We start from the raw sequence: 20978 nt of genomic DNA, 5'->3' as shown, positions 1-20978 counted from the left end.
GAAACCTTGAAATGCTTAACTATTTAACTCTTGATGTGCTTCCTCCTTGTCAAAGACCCCCTGTCAGGCAAATAGCCCCCATTCTGGCATTAGATCAATCCCAGATAGCACTGATATTTACCCATCTGACATCATTAATATCTATGGTTTGTTTACATTTTAAAAAATAAAGATTTGTAAACCCGTGGACATCGCTAATCTATGTAACAACATGTTCCTGTCACCGTCATCCTCCTCCATCTCCTGCCGTCCCCTCACTCTGTTTGTTAAAGAGACTTTTTGGAGTCCCTGCATAAATTGGACCCTAATCCTTCAATCTGATCAGCAAGCATGAACCCCTTGTCCTGCTGCAGAGCCCCACTGAAGACGTAAGGTACAGCCAATCGATGAAGTCGGGCAGAAAGTGAGATTTTGATCAAAAGGAAAGAAATTCATAGAAAATGTCAACGGTGCAATAAACAACAACAAAAATCGAAACCAGAAAACTTGGACTTGGAAATGTCACTGTGACGCATCATGAGAAATGGAGTGCAACTGGGGAGCCCAGCCCAGCCCATAGAGGAGAATGGGGGCACGAGGCACCTGAACTAAGACTTCCACAAGGAACCGCTGCGGCACATCCAAATTGAAATCTTCTGGTTTTGGCCAAAAGTTTTTGCCTTTCAGGTACTCAGTTTTCCAACTAAAAGTCAACATTTTCACCAAAAAAATCAACTTCTTTAGTCAATAACTCAATTTGCCATTAAAAAAACAGGTTTGATGGGCCATTTTTGACCAGCCCCATCACTGCCATGCTCTGCAAGGGGTCTGTACTAGTGGAGCTGACTGCAGACTTGGGGCTTCAGAGAATAACGTCCTCGGAGCCTGAGGGCATTGCCTGCAGAGCCTAATATAATGGGGCTCTGCTCATGACTGGGGCCTCTGGCACAATACAAATAAATAATTGTCACCCCCATCCTCTGGTTTGCAGTTGGCACAGGTGACCTAATGGAATCTATAGGTCCCTCACAGCAGCCACAGCACGAGCAGCGCCTTCTGGTTTGTTCCCAGGCTCGTGTTTACATGCTCTCTTTGCCCGGTTCCCAGTTGTAAACATCCTGTGATTTTCACTGGATTGTTTGCACAGCTGAGAGAGTCCAGAAGGAGCAAACCTGCTCCCCTCCTCCCTCTCCCAGAGCTCCCTGTGGCCAACCAGCACCTGCAGCGGGACCTTGCCAAGGCTGGAGACTTCTCTCCTGTACAATACTAGGGGCACTTTGGATCGCAGGCACTCTCCAGCGTTTGCAACACTTTCTCCTCCCTGCTAGGCCTGGCTGCACCATTCTCAGCCTTTGCATAAAATGCCTTAAGATCCCGGGATGAAAGGCACTCTAGAAGGCCAATGAATTAATATCACTGCAGTAGCTTAATAGGCAAGCACATGGGAACATGACAGGGAAGTACTGTCTGCCCGGGGCGCCCAAGATTGCAGACTAATACACTACATTTGCTGCTGCCATTCACTGCCCTCCTCCTGGCATATAAAGAGAAACCAAGCCTCTTCGACCCTATCCTCCAACAGCCTCACTGTCTCCACAGTCATTGCAGGATCCAGTTCATTGCTAGTCTCTTTGATCCCATCTTGCTCATGGACACAGATTCTCCTCTCCCATCAGTTGGTACCATCCTCCTCTCTGCCCCTCATACAATCTGGCCGGAACTGAGACTGCATGGAGACTATTCTAAAAACACAGTAACAGAGATTCAAATGAAACGTATGCCCCCAAATTAAAAAACAAAACAAAACAAAAAGTAGGAGGACCAAAAAAATGCCACCATGGTTAAACAGTGGAGTAAAAGAGGCGGTTAGAGGCAAAAAGGCCTCCTTTAACAATTGGAAATCAAATCCTAGAAAAATAAAATCTGGCAAGTCAAGGGTAAGAGTATAATCAGGCAGGCCTAGAACGAATTTAAATGCAACTAGTTAAAGACATAAAAAAAAAAAAACAACAGCAAAAAAAATTTAAGTACATTAGAAGCAGGAAGCCTGCTAAAAAAATCAGTGGGGCCACTGGACAATCCAGGTGCTAAAGGAGCATTCAAGGAAGACAAGGCCGTTGCAGAGAAGCTAAATTAATTCTTTTCATTGGTCTTCACTGCAGAGGATGGGGAGGAGATCCGCACGATGGAGACATTCTTTTTAAGTGACAAATCTGAGGAATTGTCCCAGATTGAGGTGTCATTAGAGGAACAAATTGATAAATTAAACAGTAATAAGTCACCAGGACCTAATGGTATTCACCCAAGAGTTCTGAAAGAACTCATACGAAGTTGCAGAACTATTAACTGTGGTATGTCACCTACTGCTTAAATCAGCCTCTGTACCAAATGACTGGAGGATAGCTAAGATAATGCCTACTTTTTTAAAAAAAAGTCTCCAGAGCAGATCCTGGCAATTACAGGCTGGTAAGATTAACTTCAGTATCAGGCAAACTGGCTGAAACTATAGTAAAGGAAGAATTATCAGACACACAGATAAACAAGGTATGTTAGGGAAGAGTCAGTATGTCTTTTGTAAAGGGAAATCATTCCTCACCAATTTGTTAGAATTTTTTAAGGGTGTCAACAAGCATGTGGACAAGGATGATCCAGCTGATACAGTGGACCTGGACTTTCAGAAAGCTTTTCACAAAGTCTCTCACAAAAGGCTCTTAAGCAAATTAAGCTGTCATGGGATAAGAGGGGAGATCCTCTCATGCATTAGTAATTGGTTAAAAGACAGGAAAACAAAGGGTAGGAATAAAGGGTCAGTTTTCGCAATGGAGAGAAGTAAATAGCAGGGTCCCACAAGGATCTGTACTCGGACCTGTGCTATTCAACATATTCATAAGTGATCTGGAACACAGGGTGAACAGTGAGGTGGCAAAATTTGCAGATGATACAAAATTACTCAAGATAGTTAAGTCCAAAGCTGACTGTGAAGAGTTCCAAAGGGATTCCATAAAATGGGTGACTGGGCAGCAAAATGGCAGATGACATTCAGTGTTGATAAATGCAAAGTAATGCACACTGGAAAAAATAATAGCAATTATACATACAAACTAATGGGATCGAAATTAGCTGTTACCACACAAGAAAGAGATCTTGGAGTCACCGCTGATAGTTCTCTGAAAAACATCTGCTCAATGCACAGCGGTAGTCAAAAAAGCTAACAGAATGTAAGGAACCATTAGGAAAGGGATAGATAATATGACAGAAAATATTACCATGCCACTATATGAATCCATGGTATGCCCACACTTTGAATCTTACATGCAGCTCTGATCACCCCATCCCAAAAAGAGATATTAGAATTGGAAAAGGTACAGAGAAGGGCAACAAAAATGATTAGGAGTATGGGACATCTTCCATATGAAAAGAGAGTTAGAACACTGGGTCTGTTCATCTTAGAAAAGATGACTAAGGGGAGATAAATGTCTATACCAGGGGTTCTCAACCTTTTTCTTTCTGGGACCCCCTCCCCCACACGCTATAAAAACTCCATGGCCCACCTGTGTCACAATAACTGTTTTTCTGCATATAAAAGCCAGGGTCAGCATTAGGGGGTAGCAAGCAGGGCAATTGCCCAAGACCTCATGCCACAGGCATCCCCGCAAAGCTACATTGCTTAGGCTTCAGCTTCAGCCCCAAGTGGTGGGTTTCTGCCCTGAGCCCCATCGAGTCTCATGCTGGCCCGGCTTGGTGGACCCCCTGAAACCTGATTGCCGCCCCCAGAGGGCCCCTGACCCCTGGTTGAGAACCACTGGTCTATACAATTATGAATGGTGTGGAGAAATTGAATAAAGAAGTGTTATTTACCCCTTCACATAATACAAGAAGTAGAGGTCACCCAGTTGAATTAATAGGCAGCAGGTTTAAAACAAACAATAGGAAGTACTTCTTCACACAACACACAGTCAACCTGTGGAACTCATTGCCAGGGGACGTTGTGAAGGCCAAAAATATAACTGGGTTCAAAAAAGAATTAGATAAGTTCAAGGAGGATAAATCCTTCAATAGCTGTTAGTCAAGGTTGTCAAGAACCCAAACCCATGCTCTGGGTGTCCCTAAAGTTCCAACTTCCAGAAGCTGGGACTGGACAACAGGGGATGCATCATTCAAAATTGCCCTGTTCTGTTCATTCCTTCTTAAGCATCTGGCACTGGCCACTTCAGAAGACAGGATACAGGGCTAGATGGACCATTGGTCTGATCAGGATGGCCATTCTTATGTTCATTGGTGAGAGAACCTTCTCCTTTGCATCTCTTGCTAGCTACAACTCCCTTCCCTCCTCATTCAAATCTGAGCTCTAAACCTCTCTTTTCTCCCTTAGTTTTTCTCTCCCTCTGCTACTATTGGTTACTTAGTGCTACAACATGCAGCATTTATCTCTATATAGACTTTTAGGGTATGCTTTGTATGAAATGCAAGGTTATCGTGGAGTAGTAACCAGTGCATGCTTTTTGTGGGTTTGTTTTTCAAAGACCAGGCTTTGCATGCATCCTCCTTCATTTTGTTTTGCTTTCAGCTAAACAAGGCAGCACTTATCTACAGAACACTTGGAACACATCACTGTCCTTTGCATGATAAGGTCATGTGCTTGGCACTCTGCCTTCAACCCAAGAAAGTGAAATAAAGTAAAGCCTCAGGCTTTAGAGAGCCATATCCTTCTATTCTCCTGGAGGACAGGAGACCCTCTACGGCCAAACTGAAGAATTTTTAACTTCTTAATCCTACCAATTTTCATTCTGCAACTAACAGCCGCACCTGCAGCTGTGATCTCATCAATTCTCACAAGTCCAGCAGAGTCAGGCCTGCTTGGTGCTTAGGATTTCCTTGGTAACCATTCACCTAAAGTACCGTGGGAAATGATGCTAGTGATTCAGTAAGTGATACTCTTTCCTGTCAGAACTGAATGAATGCTCTAACATGATGCTGAGATGCTGTCTTTTGGTGTAGACATAGACTAAAGTCCTGACCATTAGTGATCATTGAAGATCCCAGGCTATTTTACTAGTGAAGCATTGTTAGCTCTGCTATCCTGGCCCAATCCCAATCAGGGTAATAACATTCCACCTCCCTAAAATTGTCATCTTCAGTTTCAGTTAGAGATGTCTTCTTTTTCCTGTCCTAGACTCTGTGTGGTGCTGCAGGGTGCTATTAGACAGCTGCTGTGTTCAACCCTGTAGCCATCCTTCATTTTAGTGAGGGGGTCAAGGATTCTGTATTTGACAAAGTACTTGGGGATGCTTCAAATGAAAAGCACTATTGAAATGGAAGACATTATATTGCTGTTCCAGGAAGAAGGACTGCTAAGCAGAGATGGGGTCCACCTATCAAGGAAGGGGCAGAGCATATTTGGATACTGACTGGCTAACCTAGTGAGGAGGGCTTTAAACTAGGTTTGATGGGGGCAGGTGACAAAAGCCCACAGGTAAGTCCAAAACATGGAGACCCGGGAGAAAGGTCAGAATCTGGGGGGGAACATTGGCCATTGTAACAGGGATAAGGGAGAGACAAGAGAGAACATAGGGAGGAAATCAAATCAGTATCTTAAATGTCTGTATACTAATGAGAGAAGTATGGGGAATAAGCAAGAAGAACTTGAAATGCTAGTAAATAAACACAACTATGACATAGTTGGCATCACAGAGACTTGGTGGGATAATACACACGACTGGAATATAGGTATAGAAGGGTACAGCTTGCTCAGGAAGGACAGGCAGGGAAAAAAGGGAGGAGGTGTTGCTATATATTAAAAGTGTATACAGTTGGACCAAGGTTAGGATGGAAATAGGAGACAGACTTGTTGAAAGTCTCTGGGTAAGGATAAAAGGGGTAAAAACCAAGGGTGATGTCATGGTAGGGGTCTCCTACAGACCACCGAACCAGGAAGGAGAGGTGAATGCGGCTTTTTTTAAACAACTAACAAAATCATCCAAAGCACAGGACTTGGTGGTGATGGGGGACTTCAACTACTCAGACATATTGGGAAAATAATACAGCAGGGCACAGATTATTCAACAGGTTCTTGGAATATATTGAAGACAATTTTTTATTTCAGAAGGTGGTGAAAGCTACTAGGGGAGAGGCTGTTCTAGATTTGATTTTGACAAACAGGGAGGAACTGGCCGAGGATTTGAAAGTAGAAGGCAGCTTGGGTGAAAGTGATCATGAAATAATAGAGTTCGTGATTCTAAGGAATGGTAGGAGGGAGAACAGCAAAATAAAGACAATGGATTTCAAGAAGGCAGACTTTAGCAAACTCAGGGAGTTGGTAGGTAAGATCCCATGGAAAGCGAGTCTAAGGGGAAAAACAACTGAAGACAATTGGCAGTTTTTCAGAGACATTGTTAAGGGCACAAGACAAGAGCAAGCTATACGACTGCCTAGGAAAGATAGGAAGTACAGCAAGAGACCACCCTGGCTTAACCAGAAGATCTTCAATGATCTGAAACTAAAAAAAAAAAAAGAGAGTCTTACAAAAAGTGGAAACTTGATCAAATTACAAAGGATGAATATAAACAAATAACACATGTATGTAGGGACAAAATTAGAAAGGTCGTGGCACAAAATGAGATTAAACTAGCTAAAGACACAAAGGGTAACAAGGAAACATTCTACAAATACATTAGAAGCAAGAGGAAGATCAAGGACAGAGTAGGCCCAGTACTCAATGGTGGAGGGGGGGGGGGGCGACAATAACAGAAAATGTGGATATGGTAGAAGTGTTAAATGATTTTTTTGTTTCAGTTTTCCCCAAAAAGGTTAGTAGCGATGGGACGTCATAGTGAATGCCAGTGAAAATGAGGTAGGATCAGAAGTTAATGTTAAAAATTGTTAGACAAGTTAAATATCTTCAAGTCACTAGGGCCTGATGAAATACATCCTAGAATACTCAAGGAGCTGACTGAGGCGATATCTGAGCCGTTAGCGATTATCTTTGAAAAGTCATGGAAGACGGGAGAGATTCCAGAGGACAGGGAAAGGCCAAATATAGTGCCAATCTATAAAAAGGGAAATAAAGACAACCCTGGGGAAATACAGACCAGTCAACTTCACTTCAATACCCGAAAAAATAAAGGAACAAATAATTAAGCAATCAATTTGCAAACACCTAAAAGATAATAAGATAAGTAAGAGTCAGCATGGATTTGTCAAGATTAAATTGTGTCAAACCAACCTAATAGCTTTCTTTGACAGGGTAAAAAGCCCAGTGGATAGGGGGGAAGTGATAGATATGGTATATCGTGACTTTAGTAAGGTTTCTGATACTGTCTCATGACCTTCTCATAAACGCACTACGGAAATACAACTTAGATGGAGCTACTATAAGGTGGGTGCATAACTGGTTGGAAAACCATTCCCAGAGAAGCAGCCATGTTCGTCTGTATTCGCAAAAAGAAAAGGAGTACTTGTGGCACCTTAGAGACTAACAAATTTATTTGAGCATAAGCTTTCGTGAGCTATAGCATCCGATGAAGTGAGCTGTAGCTCATGAAAGCTTATGCTCAAATAAATTTGTTAGTCTCTAAGGTGCCACAAGTACTCCTTTTCATTCCCAGAGAGTAAGTTATTAGTGGTTCACAGTCAAGATGGAAGGGCATATCGAGTGGGGTCCCACAGGGATCAGTTCTGGATCCAGTCCTGTTAATATCTTCATCAAGGATTTAGATAATGGCATAGAGAGTACACTTATAAAGTTTGCAGACGATACCAAGCTGGGAGGGGTTGCAAGTGCTTTGGAGGATAGGATCAAAATTCAAAATGATCTGGACAAACTGCAGAAATGGTCTGAAGTAAATAGGATTAAATTCGATGAAGACAAATGCAAAGTACTCCACTTAGGAAGGAACAATCAGTTGCACACATACAAAATGGGAAATGACTGCCTAGGATGGAGTACTGCAGAAAGAGATCAGGGGGTCAAAGTGGAGCATGAGCTAAATATAAGTCAACAGTGTAACACTGTTTCAAAGAAAGCAAACATCATTCTGGGATGTATTAGCAGGAGTGTTGTAAGCGAGACAAGAGAAGTAATTCTGCTCTATTCCACGCTGATAAGGCTTCAGCTGGAGTATTGTGTCCAGTTCTGGGTACCACATTTTAGGAAAGATATGGACAAATTGGAGAAAGTCCAGAGAAGAGCAATAAAAATGATTAAAAGTCTAGAAAATGACCTGTGAGAGAAGATTGAAATAATTGGGTTTGTTTAGCCTGGAGAAGAGAAGACTGAGAGGGGACATAACAGTTTCTAAACACATAAAAAGGTTGTTACGAGGAGGAGGGAGAAAATTATTCTGCTTAATTTTGGAGGATAGGACAAGAAGCAATGGGCATAAATTGCAGCAAGGTATAGGTTTAGGTTGGACATTAGGAAAAACTTCCTAATGGTCAGGGTAGTTAAGCATTGGAATAACTTGCCTAGAGAGGTTGTGGAGTCTCCGTCACTGGGGATTTTTAAGAGGAGGTTAGACAAACACCTGTAAGGGATGCTCTAGATAATCCTTAGTCCTGCCATGAGTGCAGGGGACTGGACTAGATGACCTCTCGAGGTCCCTTCCAGTCCTATGATTCTATATTCAGTCCTTCCCATAGGCCAGGAAGCTAAAGATGGCCAAGTTGCTCTTTGTAGGTGGTTTAGTGCACACTTATAGATGTAAAGATGGACAAAGATCAGAGACAATGGCAAAAGAGATAAAGGAGTTATGTGAAACCAGGAGAAGCAGGTCAGGCATGAAATAAAAACAACAGCAAAAGGTTAAAATGCAGATATGCCCTGAAAAGTGACTCTAAATATGGCATAATGGGGCCTCAATGATTTCACATTACATTTCCTCTGAAGATCAAATGAGGTTCTATTCCGCTCAGGCATTTACCAGTAACAAAGATTCTGCAGGTCAGTTTCTGCCTTCAGTTACATCTGTGCAACCCCACTGCCTTTGGATTCTGCCCTCAGCTAACCCAGGCAACTCTCCTGCCTTCACCTATTACAATGATTGTCCTCAAAGAAATTGCACAGTTGTAAACAAAGGCACCCTCTGACTCAGGTGATTGGAACCTAGTTATCAAGGCTGTTGACGATGCACATCCAGAACTGAAGTTGACTTTGTTTCCGATGGCTGTATTTGCTCAGCAGGACAGACAAGAATAAAGAGACATGTTGAACTTAATTTTGTCACTGCAGTAAAGAGATGCAACTCTGGGCAAAGGGAGGAGGACTGTGGAGTAAGAAGGTGCTGTTTTTATACAGCCCCCTTTCAGACTAGAATCACACTTTTAAACTCTCATTCTTCATAAAAATCAGAGAAGGATCTGAAATGCACATGTACAAAATGAATCAGGAACCTGATCTTCCCAAGAGAGATTCTACAGCCTCTCTGCTCCCACATATGGGTCTTCTATGCAGCTGGAGGAAGTTTAGAGGTTGGTGGCAAATGCACAAACCACTGGAGTCAAAGCTGATTCCTAAATATGAGGCATGTTTGCCAGGGGAATCTTAAATCCTTGTGGGGTTTGATTCTCTCTGCAGTTAGAGGCTTGAGAGTTTTACAAGGGTAACTTAAGCTCTCTGCGAAGCTATGAAGACAGGAAAACCCAACATAAAAAAAAATTCTCCCTGGCTCCCAGGATATAGATAAATATTTCCCTCAGCCCCCATCGCCCCCCACCCCAAAAAAAAAGAGGAAGGACTCCAATTAAGCTCTGTAAATTGATCAAGCACATTGTTTGAAGTTTGTTTACTTTAAATGCAGTTGGATAAATATGGTGACCTATTAAACACACACACACTGAAAAAGTGCCAGTGAAATGTTTAAAGTTAACTGAGAACAGAACTTTCCTGGAATCCATCCTTGACCTCCCAAAACATATGGTTTCATTTTTCCCCTCTTAAAAAAAAAAAAAAAAAAAAAAAAGGCAGATCGTGTGTTTCCAATAGATTCCTTTGATATATTCCCAGGCAATCAAAAAGAAGACGGCTGCCAAGAGGTAGATCTAGCGAGTTTACTGTGAAAGAATTTATCATTTCACACACAATCAATGAGCCATTTACAGCGCTGCGCGTCGCTATGTCAGGACTGTAGCCCCAGCAAGGTCACCTGTCACAAGCTGCCCGTGAATCTATTAGTTGCAGCTCCACCACCAAGGACAGCTGCTTGTGGCTGCCAGCGATACGGGTTTGGGGTCATCTCCGCACAGATTTCAAACAAAGGGACATCCAGATACCAGCGGTTAGGGATGCTCGTCCCAGGCTATATATGTTGGGCTAACTTCAGTTTTCAGCTACGCTGTTGTGAATCCCAAGTAACTTCACTGAAGTCCATGCACTGAGAGCAGAATCTGGCCTGCTGTTTCTTCAGCATTTTGGCCCCCAGGATATGCAGCGCCTCCATCCAACCTCACAGAAGCCCCTGTCAGGGGCAAGCAGTGCCTCTCCCCAAGATACTTCTGCTAGTTACCTGTCAGAATAGACTGTCAGAGACGCAACTTCTAATGTACTGCTGAGTCTGGGCTAAGCATCATCTGAATCCGGTCAGCTTTTGCTTAACTCAGTTCTCATGGACACCAATGGGAGTTGGATATTAAAAGCAAATGCAAATAGAGGAGACTATCCAGATTTTGTCATGGATACTATACTCCCACACAGCTGCCAATTGGATCAGGTATGTACTTACCTGCTACTCTCGGAAGAAAGTACGTGTGCAGGGTAAACCACACGATAGCATTTATAACTGAATTAGTACTAGCTAGTGCATAGTCTATAAGGGCCCCCGCTGGTCTGCGCCCTGGAATCCTCTGTACATCTGATCTCCAGGGGACTTCTGCACACAGACTCCCTGGAGGAATGGACCTCACGAGCAGCATTTGGGAAGATATTCAGAGGGAGAGATAAATTAATAACCCATAAAGAAAATGTCTTTTTGTATACCCAAAGGATTTTACTCTGACTGGGCTCACCATTTGCTTTACAGTTTCTCTCTGTAAGGCATTGTCAAGTTCATTAACACACTCAGCATTTCTCTCTTGTGGCACCTTTTAGCCACGGATCTCGAAACATTTTCCTAACGCTAATTAAACCGTGCAACTCTCCTGAGAGGTAGGGATGAAAATACGTTTGGGACACAGTCAATCAAGAGTGACTGGCAGCAAACTGTATGTCAGGATATAAATAAATCTAACACCAAATGAACGCCTCTTTCAGAGTATTCTATTATACCAAAGAGCTTTGAAAGAAATGGACTGACTTGGGGAAGGCCTCTGTTTATCTGAATGCTTGCTTCAGTCTAAACAGTTCCTCACAATGCCCCCTCTCCCCAACTGCAGCAATTTTGTTTGTGGTAGAGGATATCATGATAATATACATATCTCAGTTGCATATGCTTCATGGCAGTCGGTGGGGACAGAACATCGAACCTTGCCCCTTGAGCTGACACAAACAGCCAACAGGGTCACCACACTAACTATGCAAGCCTGACACTGAAGGACAGTGGTCCTTTTCCTAACAGTAATTAATTGAGGGACACATGCCTATGACACACGCCGCCTCCTGTGAAACGCACAGCAAACCTGTGAGCCTCTGTTTTGCAGAGGGGGAGTTTCTAGATGTATGGCGCTGGACAGTGTGCATGGAGATGGTTTCCTGTTACTGAAATATTATATTAAAGTGTACCCCTTTTCTTTTTTGAGTTGCCTAAGAAAAAGCTAGTGACAGTTCAGGGTGGATGGAAGATATGTGGTCTAATCAAGATCCCTTCTCCATTGAGTCTTTGTCCCTTGCAATTCCCTTGTCCCCCCAAATGAGATTATCTTCTCAGTCAAATCTTGGTCTTGGAGCAAAACCAGGATGGCTTCAGATCTGCATGGGGGTTGAATTGATGGCTTTCCTTTTAAAGACAATACCTCTGTTATATATACCAGCTCATTTTCCTCCTTTAAAATGTCCGTTTCAGTCTCAGGCTGTTAATAGACATCTGACCCTCAGTTCATCTTGCCAAGTATTTGCTTTTATTTCTGCCTTTGGATAACATTTTAAAATTCCTGAGGAGATAAACAAGAGGATTAACTAAGTGGTAACAAAAGGAAAACCTGTGATAAGGCATGAGAGGAGCGGCAACTCGAGCTAGGGAATGTAAATGTTTGTAAACCCTGTTCTCAACTAGAGAGTTACAAGAAAGACTCGGCCCTGTATTCTCTGTCCTGCTATTTACAGGAAACAGTTTGCTGGTCTGCTACCAGGGTGCTCCCCAGTCATGATAGCAAAGCGACAGGCATCAGGGGTAGTTCAAGCAATTCCCTCAAAGCCATTTGACCTCCCGCCCCCACCCCCAGAGAGGCTGGAAAGCCCAACATTCAGTGTGCACCTTTCTGTTTACACCTCCCCACATAAAGCCCTGGTGGGAGTGAGGGTTGGAGACTGTTAAAATAATAGTGGGTGCAGGCTTCCTATTAAACAAATAGCGGAGGAAACCTACCTTCATTCCCCTGTTTCACTGACATCTTCCAGTTTATTCTCTGCATCCTACATTGCTTTTTTCAGAAGCTGCAACTTCTGATCTATCATGAGCTCCTCTTCTTCCTCATCTCTCCTATCCCTTTAAGGTTGTTTTGTGCCTATATAATTGCCACCACTGAACTGGGTGAAAACCACTTGACTTCTTCATGCTGGATGTCTGATAACACTGAGTATTTCAGAATAAACAGAACAAATGGGAATCGCCTCTTCAGTGAACTTAAGCCTGATTTACCCTTAAAAGTCTTGCTGGCATTCGTTACGGTGGTTGGGTGTGGCTTTTTGCCAATGTAGCTATGTTGTCAAAAGCTCTAGTGTAGATGCAATTATACCAGCAAAGAGAGCTTTGGTTAGTGTAGCTTAGTTCACCCAGGGAAAGCTATGCTGGCAAAAGGATTTTTATCCCAGTATAATCTGTGTCTATATGATCTTCCAGCAAACCTTTCAAGTGTAGATGAGGCTTTACTGTCATTAGGATGCTAACTCAGAATTTTTGGCTTCTTTGGTAATTCCAAAACGTGTGCGTGTGTATGTTCTCCTGCCTTCTTCAAGCAGGTCCTCTCCCTTCACATAGTCTATGTAGTTATACTGGAGACCAGTATAGTTTGAAATATTTTAAACTGCACCCGTAAGAGGTTCTCATGTTTTTTAACCACATACTAGAGCAGCATGGTCCACTGGAAAGACCCTGTCTGGCCTTGGACAAGTCATGTAACCTCTCTGTGCCCATGGAAGGTGAACTGTAGTTGTTCTTATGTCTTTTCTCCATATATACTTTATATGGGCTTCTTTATTAACACACACAAATGAAAACTCTAGTCCTTTGGTGTCTAGCAGGGTAGATGTCTCAGTTTTCCCGACAATTCATTAACAGGTGTTTGTTTTGGGTAGGCAAACTTCTTCTCAAGATATTACCCATCCACGCACACAATTATAGATAATGCCACAAGTCATCTCTGCTCAACCTTTGTTTTGACTGAAGGTGCAAAGTGTTTCTTAGCTAGCTCAAAGTCTGACATCCTTAGAATTCCTTTCTGCATCCACTTGTCCAAAATTATTAGCTACCCAGTTATCTTTACTGAGGGTTTTCCCTATAGGTGTCCCTGAACTTTTTCCTATAGTGCAATTTGGTTTTACAATGTACTCCACACAACATTTCCCACACAGAAATAGCATTAGAGTGTAAAGCTTTATGTAATTTAAATAAGCACCTGTATGTCACTGGTAATATACAGTTTTTACAGTACATTTCCCCAGGGCATTAATGTTCTAGCTTTTAATTATAAAGAATAGATCTGTGTCATAGTCAAAGTCTTTTGATGTACATTTGTTGTTTCAAGCCTCATTTGTTTAGTCATATTGTAATGTGATTCATTTTAGTCTGGAATTTTTGTTTTGTTTCTTTTGAAGAATATCCATTTGTACCATTTGAGAACTAGTAATTAACCTGTGGTGCTCCTACAATCTTTATACCATTACCCCTGCACCACAAGTTTAACATCTAACGGGGTTCTTACCTCTGTAATTCATCCGATAATTTGTTTTTATAGAGGTATTTCAGTCTCGAGTTGTCTTTGGCATTATTTTTGTTTTCATACTTTGTTTATTCTGATTCCAAAATATTTCATTTTTTTCAGACCCAGCAAAACGTCATTCTTTAATGTCTGAAGCCAGCCAACCAACAAGTAGAGATAGGACCTTCTAACTTAGTCCTTTTCACCTTATACCCTCTGCTACTATTGCTAGTGTTTTTGGTATCAAACAGCAGGATCTTGGATTAGGAACAAACTGTTATCCACATTCCATAGTTATATTCCTGCACTCCAAGGGCTTTTAAAAAATCTCCTTATTGCTACTGATAGTGATTCTAAAGCTAAAGAAAACAGAATCAGAGCTAAAGGGCATGCTTGCATAATACCTTCCACAAAGGGCAGGTTTTCAAATGTGAATTTCCTGGACAGAAGTTAAATTAGCCCCTGTGCAGAGAAGCAAGAACAAGGTTTAAGCATCATTTTAAGTCCCACTTCGGACCTCAAAATTAAGGCTGAAGTAGGATATAAGTGACGCACAGGCCTTGTGCAAACTCTCTGCCCAGGTGTGAATTTCACCCAGAGGCTTGATTAATGTGCTATCTTATTTATTTGGTAACACTTTAGTTTTGTACACAGTCATCGGTGACACACATCAACAGTTCCCTATGATGAAAGCAAGAGCAACACCATGAGATTATTTAACATGGTCTTGTGCCATGACATTGCTGGGAAATAGGGAAGTGAGGAAAAGAGTTGCGGAGGGAGTGGGAGTAATGAAAACACAGAATTTTTCATCTTCAGGATGTTGATTTAAATCCAAGGGAGGTAGGCAGTGACTAAGGGCATGTTTACACTTACTGCTGAGCGTGTGTGGTGAAGATGCTCCATGCCGACGTTGAATAAAAATACATCCCCGTGAGCAGCAGAAGCTATGGCAGTGGGAGAGCTTCTATGCACACTAGCTCTATGCCAGCGTAATTTGTGTCACTCGGAGGGTGGAATATTCACACCCCTGAGCGACATAGGTTTTGCCAACGTAAGTGGTAGTGTAGATAGAACCTAAGGGGTTCTAACACCTTTTGGGTGAAGTCAGTCCATTTCCTAGTGTCCACCACACAATGCCCACTGAACTGCAGCTCAGTTAAGAGTCTCACTGTGACCCAATTCTTGGCTGCTCTTGTGTCATAAAGGACTCCAGCGATGACCAGATCCCCTAGCAGGAACTTTCCAGCTACAGAGGGGCTCCCCACACTGACAGGTGGCGGTATAATACCCCTATTCCTCTCACAGTCCCTGACATAGGGATGTGCCAGAAGTATAGCCAGAGTGCAGAATGCCCTGTCCTATCTAGGCTGCAAACCAGCCACCAGCTTAGGTTGGAGCAGCTCCTAGAGCCATTGTTAACTTATATCACCAGCCATGCCAGCCCCTACTCCATAAATCCACTTTTGCCCCTTGCTTCTCCTGGGCTATGCCTCCTGATTTCACGTCTAGAGGTGATTCCACCAGATCACGGGTAGGCTGGGACATGTGAGCATGCATTACCACTCCATTACTTGTGAGAGTGAAGAGAGATCTTCAGACTCCAGCAGAATCAGAGTGGCCCCTTTGAGGACAATTAAATTCAAACAGGAAAAAAAATTAAAGAAAAAATGTTAAGCTAACATTACAAGCTGGGTGAAACCTTATTGTAGGTTGAATTGAGACTGATCATTAAGATTAATAGGTATGAGCTCATCCTTCAGTTAAAAGAACTGTAATGATAAACCCCCACCTAAGACCAAAAAAGAAAAAAAAAAAACGCATTTGAACCCAGGCAGCAGCTTTTATTGGGTATTGTTTTGGGTAGAGGGTGTAGGTGGGAAGGAGGGAACGGACAAAAAGCTGGGAAAGACACATACACAGAGAGAAAGAGTGTGCGCGCGCACGTGTGCTGAATGTATGGTGGCTGACCCTAGAAGAAACCTGGGGAGAGGTTTTGGGTCTGGAGTGCAGGCTGAAAAAAGTGCTCTTGGTGTTGGGAGCAAAACCAGCAGTTTCCTGTATTTGATTCCTGCTACTTTTTAGAGACAAAGGACTTTCGACAGTCTTTGTAAATAAACAAAACAGCATCAAAGACATACCTGACTGTCAACTATTTTTCCTCCTAACTGGAGCAACCTACTAGACCCCAATATTTTGGCTAGCCGCTCCAGACAAAGGGGTGACAAGACAGACAGGAATAGCCCACAGCACTGTAAATTGACTTGTCATGTATTTCTTTTACAACTCTGTAGTTTAAAAGAAATAGGTGACCACAAATAATTTAAAAATATGAAAAGCCAGCCAGGAAATCTGGCTGCAAATGTTGGAAAATGCATTTCTAAGTGAAAATTACTCACTTGGTTTTGCTCTCATGGGGAGGTAGGATAGAGAAGGGTTAAAGGCATCCGGGGACTCAGGAATGCAGACCTGGCATTCCCATTTCACCTGAAACAAACACTTGAGGGTTTACACACTGAACTAAAAATAGGAAAGATTTAGGATATCGTTTGCCTTAAAGGAAGGGGAAACTTCTGAACACAAGAGGAAACAGGCCCCTTGGACACAGTTGGAGACCTGTTCTTTACAAGCAATGAATTAATTCTTGTTATGGATGAGAGGTCACGAAGGATGTGAGAATTAAGTCTTCTGTTTACAGCCTGGATGATCTTCCCTGCACTGCTATGGCAACATACCATAAGACAGAGCAGCACCATTAACCCTGCTCTGGGGCCTGATCCCGGAAGGTGCTGAACCTTCTCCACTCACAGAGACAGCAGGGAGAGCTGAGAGCATTCAGGGCTAAGTTTACAAATGGATCTAGGTGCCTAAAGATGAAGCTAGGCACTCAGTGGGATTTATTCAAAATGCTTAAGCCATTTAGGCACCTAAGTCCCATTGAAAATCAAGCCCTCAGTACCTTGCAGGACTAAACTCCTAATAACTAGGCTATGCCAAGGAATTAGGCCCTGTCATATTTAGTATGGGGTACTTAAGACATGGAAGATTAAGATTTCATTTTGGACCAGTTCACATTTCAGGGGGGGTTGTTAAGCTTGTTTTCACAGATTTCCACATTTGAAGCAAACTAGATGCTTTTAATTTTGTGCTGTATATTAAAGAGTGGGCCAAATTTGGATCTCTATTACACTGAAGTAACTCTGAGTTACTCTGGATTTACACTCATACAAGTGAAATCAGAAACCAGCATGTCACAATGTGTTTATACAGAAGCAAAAGATATCTCCTTCTGTGAGATTTTCCAAAGCTCTTTACAACAATTCCTAGTCCCTGGCCCTTCCTGGAGTTAGCTCTGATTTTTATTTTCAAGCATTCCCTGTTAGGTTCCATAGTTGTTGCATGTCTCAGTTTGCTCTTATTGCTTTACTTTATAAATTTATTTAGTCTAATTTTCCACTGGTGTGTAATCTGCATTTGACAGCAATGCAATTTCCTTTCAATTATTTTAAAAATATGTTTGGATGCAAACATTTTAATGAGTCCCAAATTTCCATGTGTGCAGTTGTAAACACTCTCGCATCTCTGTGCACAAAAACTCTACCCAAGGAGACAATCCAGATGAGGGCAAAGGCTTCTGTAAATGTGCACTGGTACCTGTTAAATGCAGAGAACTTGCACCTCTCCCTCTCTCTCTGAGAAACCCCCAATATACAGAGACAACGCAATTACGTCACTCAGGACTTTTCCCCATGTTTGGCGCAACAAAGAATAAACTGTGCTATTCTCAGTCACATCATATGGGCCCAGGCCAACTTCTGTTTAACAACAGAAAGGCTCCAGTTTACTTCAGTTCAAGTAAGACCAGGCCCTAAAGACCTGTGATAGAGTAAGCTGCCCCACAGACAGCCCATCTGTTAAATTGCTAATTCACAAATTCTCTCAGACTCCCTTACTGAGTTATATGCAAAGTCTCAAGGAGAAGATACAAAAAGAAAACTCAACTGCAGGGTGGACGCTGCAAAGCTGCTTCTTCCATCTTCCAAGTGCTCTTATCTCAAGAAGTAGAAAGTTGGACATTCCTACCTTAAGACTATGATTTTGGCAGGACTTTCTCTCGAAGCAGGAGAAGCCAGTACTTGCTCAGAGCTGTTGGACTCTATTTTAGGTCATGTGATAGTGAGGCAGGTGAGTGCTGCTGTTCCTACCTTAATACAGCACCATCAGGTGTTAAGGCTGCAGTATTGCAAAGAAGGAAACAGTGCAGCTTCCCACTGAAGGGGGGAATTTGTGCTAATAGGTGGTTAATTTGCTCTAATTCTGGTTTGTTTGTGTGTGACTTGTTAGTGATGGACCCTTATTCCCTCATGGGCAGAGGAATTAGGGTGGGAAAATGTTTTAATGGGAGAAAAAGTAATTAATAAAAGAGTGAAAGAGAGAGAGACAGAATGAAATGAAACCTGCATGGAGAAGTGGAAAGGGCTAATTGGCTAAAACCAGTAAGGGGTGGAGCCAAGAGATTATAAAACTGATCTCAAGCTCCAGAAGCTCAATCCAGGTCAGGACTTGAAGTCAGTTAGAGATGGGCTCAAAGGTTTCAACCAGATGCCTTTTTGCCCTGAAAAGCAGGTTTTATGAAGGGGAGATTATTTCATGAGACTGTTGTCACTGGACCATTGTCAGTCAAACTCGTATTCCTTTATGGGATCTTAAATTAGAGTCCATTTACTTTTGATATCTACAATAGGTTCCTGACTCCTTTCTGCTCTCTGTCTCATCACTGTTTCAATGAAGCTATACACCCTGCCCCCCACTACAACTGTAGAGTGACAGGCCCTGATGCTGCATTCACTTAGGCATATTCTTAACTTTAAGCATGTCACATTGCCAAGAGTGGGGCTTAGATCTGGAATAGTTGGGATATCTTCTCCACCTGGGATTCCTCCATAGCCTCCCTCTCTGTCTCTCATATATATTGGTGCCTGAATAAATGCCCTAATGAGCTTTCTGCTCACAGTCACTGGGCCTGGCCCCATCCAGGATACAGGTTCTGAAATGAGACTCAGTCCTATTAGCAAGATATGGGCAGGGCTGGTCCTATCCTGTCTCACATGCACGGATATCAACAGACAGTACATGTCACTGAAAAGCCCAGACAGACCGTCCTTAAAATGGGTTGGATACCAGAACAAACCAGGGCTAAGTTTAAACAAACAGACTTTCCAGCATCCATCTCCTCTTTCCTTAATCCTTGAGGGGGTCACATATATTTGTACTGTGTATTCATACTAAATCAATAAAGCTATAATAATGTAAATGTAGAGCAACAGTTATGGGCCGACATATTGTTGCAACGTACAAATTTCCTCCGCTGGCTCCGTTTGGATAGGTTTGGCACGGAAGCCCAGTGCGGGGGACACTAGCATGAGCTTGACTATACACAATAGAAGGGGCTTGTCTACAGGAAGAGTAGAAGAAAAAGAATCATTCACTTTTGAGTTCTAATCCCAGATCTGCTATTGGTGTGCCTTGGCCAATTCACTTCAACTCTCTGTGCCTCAGCTTCCTAGCTGCAACATAGGGATGATTAAATTTACCAGAATATAGAGGTAGTGGAAGGCTTAATTTGCAAAATGCTGATGTTGTTACATGGTAGGGCCCATTTACACTACTCCTCAATGAATTCCCCAAAGAGCGAAAGCCCGTAATAATATAAATAACTCCACTGCCTTCAAACTCATTTTAGAACGTTAATAAAGGTTTTTGTTTATTACGTAACTAACTCCCAAACCTTCTGCTGTATTTTTCATCTGCTGGTGCTGCCTGGCGCTGTATCTGTATTTGTGCTAGATTGCAAATGTGAAGAGGAGGGGGGGTGAGACCATACACACACACACACACAGGATGTCACGCCTATTTTCCACTGAGCTACTTTTGCCAAGAAGTGACATTGTTGGAGCATCCAGCCAAAAACGACTGGGCTAACCGTAATCAAGCGATCTTTAAATAACTCCTGACAGATTTTTTTTTTTTTTAATGAGAAGTCTTCTACATCTGATTAAACTATACTGCAAAGGGGGACTCATAACCTTTCCAGTTTCCTGGCCTCGGTCAGGGCTGTGTTGCAATTACCAAACACTGCACTGCAGTTTTTAAGCTAAAAAAAACACGTGTTTCAAACTCCAATTCCCTTTGCACTCACTCAACAGTCTCTTTCCACAGTTTTGTGATTTCCTCATGGAGATCAACCAAATTGGTAAAGTAAATATTTCCATCTAAAAAAAAGTCTTCATGAAAACTGCAGGCGGTTCAGTTCTGTTCTCATTTGTATGCTGGCGAGGTAGAGGTAGAATTAATTGAATTGAAATTTAATATAATAATGTCAGACACAGGAGGTAACTGTTCCGCGCTACCCGGCACTGGTGAGGCCTCAGCTGGAGTACCGGGTCCAATTCTGGTCACCACATTTTAAGAAAGGAAGACACATTAGCTAGTGGTCTGACAGAGAATACTGCACTGAACAGAGTATTTTGGCAGGAGCAGACACATGGAGCAGACCCCATTTGATATAACGCAAGGAAGAAAAAATGTTTAAGATGTGACCAAGCTGGAAAGAATCCAGAGGAGAGCAACAAAAATGCTAAGGGGTTTAGAAAACATGACATACGAGGAAAGATTGAAACATGTTTAATTTAAAGAAAAGAAGGCTGTAGGGACGGACATGAAAAGTTTTCAGATATGTTCAGGACGGTTATGCAGAGGACAGTGATCAGTTGTTCTCCATCTCCACCAAGGGGAACAAGAAATAATTGGCTTAGTTTGCAGCAAGGAAGATTTATGATAGATATTAGGAGAGCTTTCTGACTCTAAGGAGAGTTAAGCACTGGAACGGGTTACCTAAGGAGGTTATAAACTCATCATTGGTGGGTTTTAAGAAC

At 42.4% G+C, this 20978-nt stretch overlaps 1 protein-coding gene across 1 annotated transcript in view; it reads right to left on the bottom strand.

Annotated features, from left to right (window-relative positions):
• Positions 1–18276, bottom strand: part of LHFPL1 (LHFPL tetraspan subfamily member 1) — an 84024-nt gene extending 65748 nt beyond the window's left edge. Inside the window, exon 1 of the mRNA XM_007060157.4 lies at positions 18127–18276. The gene's annotated coding sequence lies outside the window, so the exon portion shown is untranslated. The remainder of the gene's footprint in view (positions 1–18126) is intronic.
• Between the last annotated feature and the right edge of the window lie 2702 nt (positions 18277–20978).

This window comes from Chelonia mydas, chromosome 9 (assembly GCF_015237465.2).
Source record: "Chelonia mydas isolate rCheMyd1 chromosome 9, rCheMyd1.pri.v2, whole genome shotgun sequence".
In the NCBI taxonomy this organism is placed as follows: Eukaryota; Metazoa; Chordata; order Testudines; family Cheloniidae; genus Chelonia; species Chelonia mydas.
The sequence above is the reverse complement of the archived record's forward strand: the minus strand, read 5'-3'. Positions and strand labels throughout refer to the sequence as shown.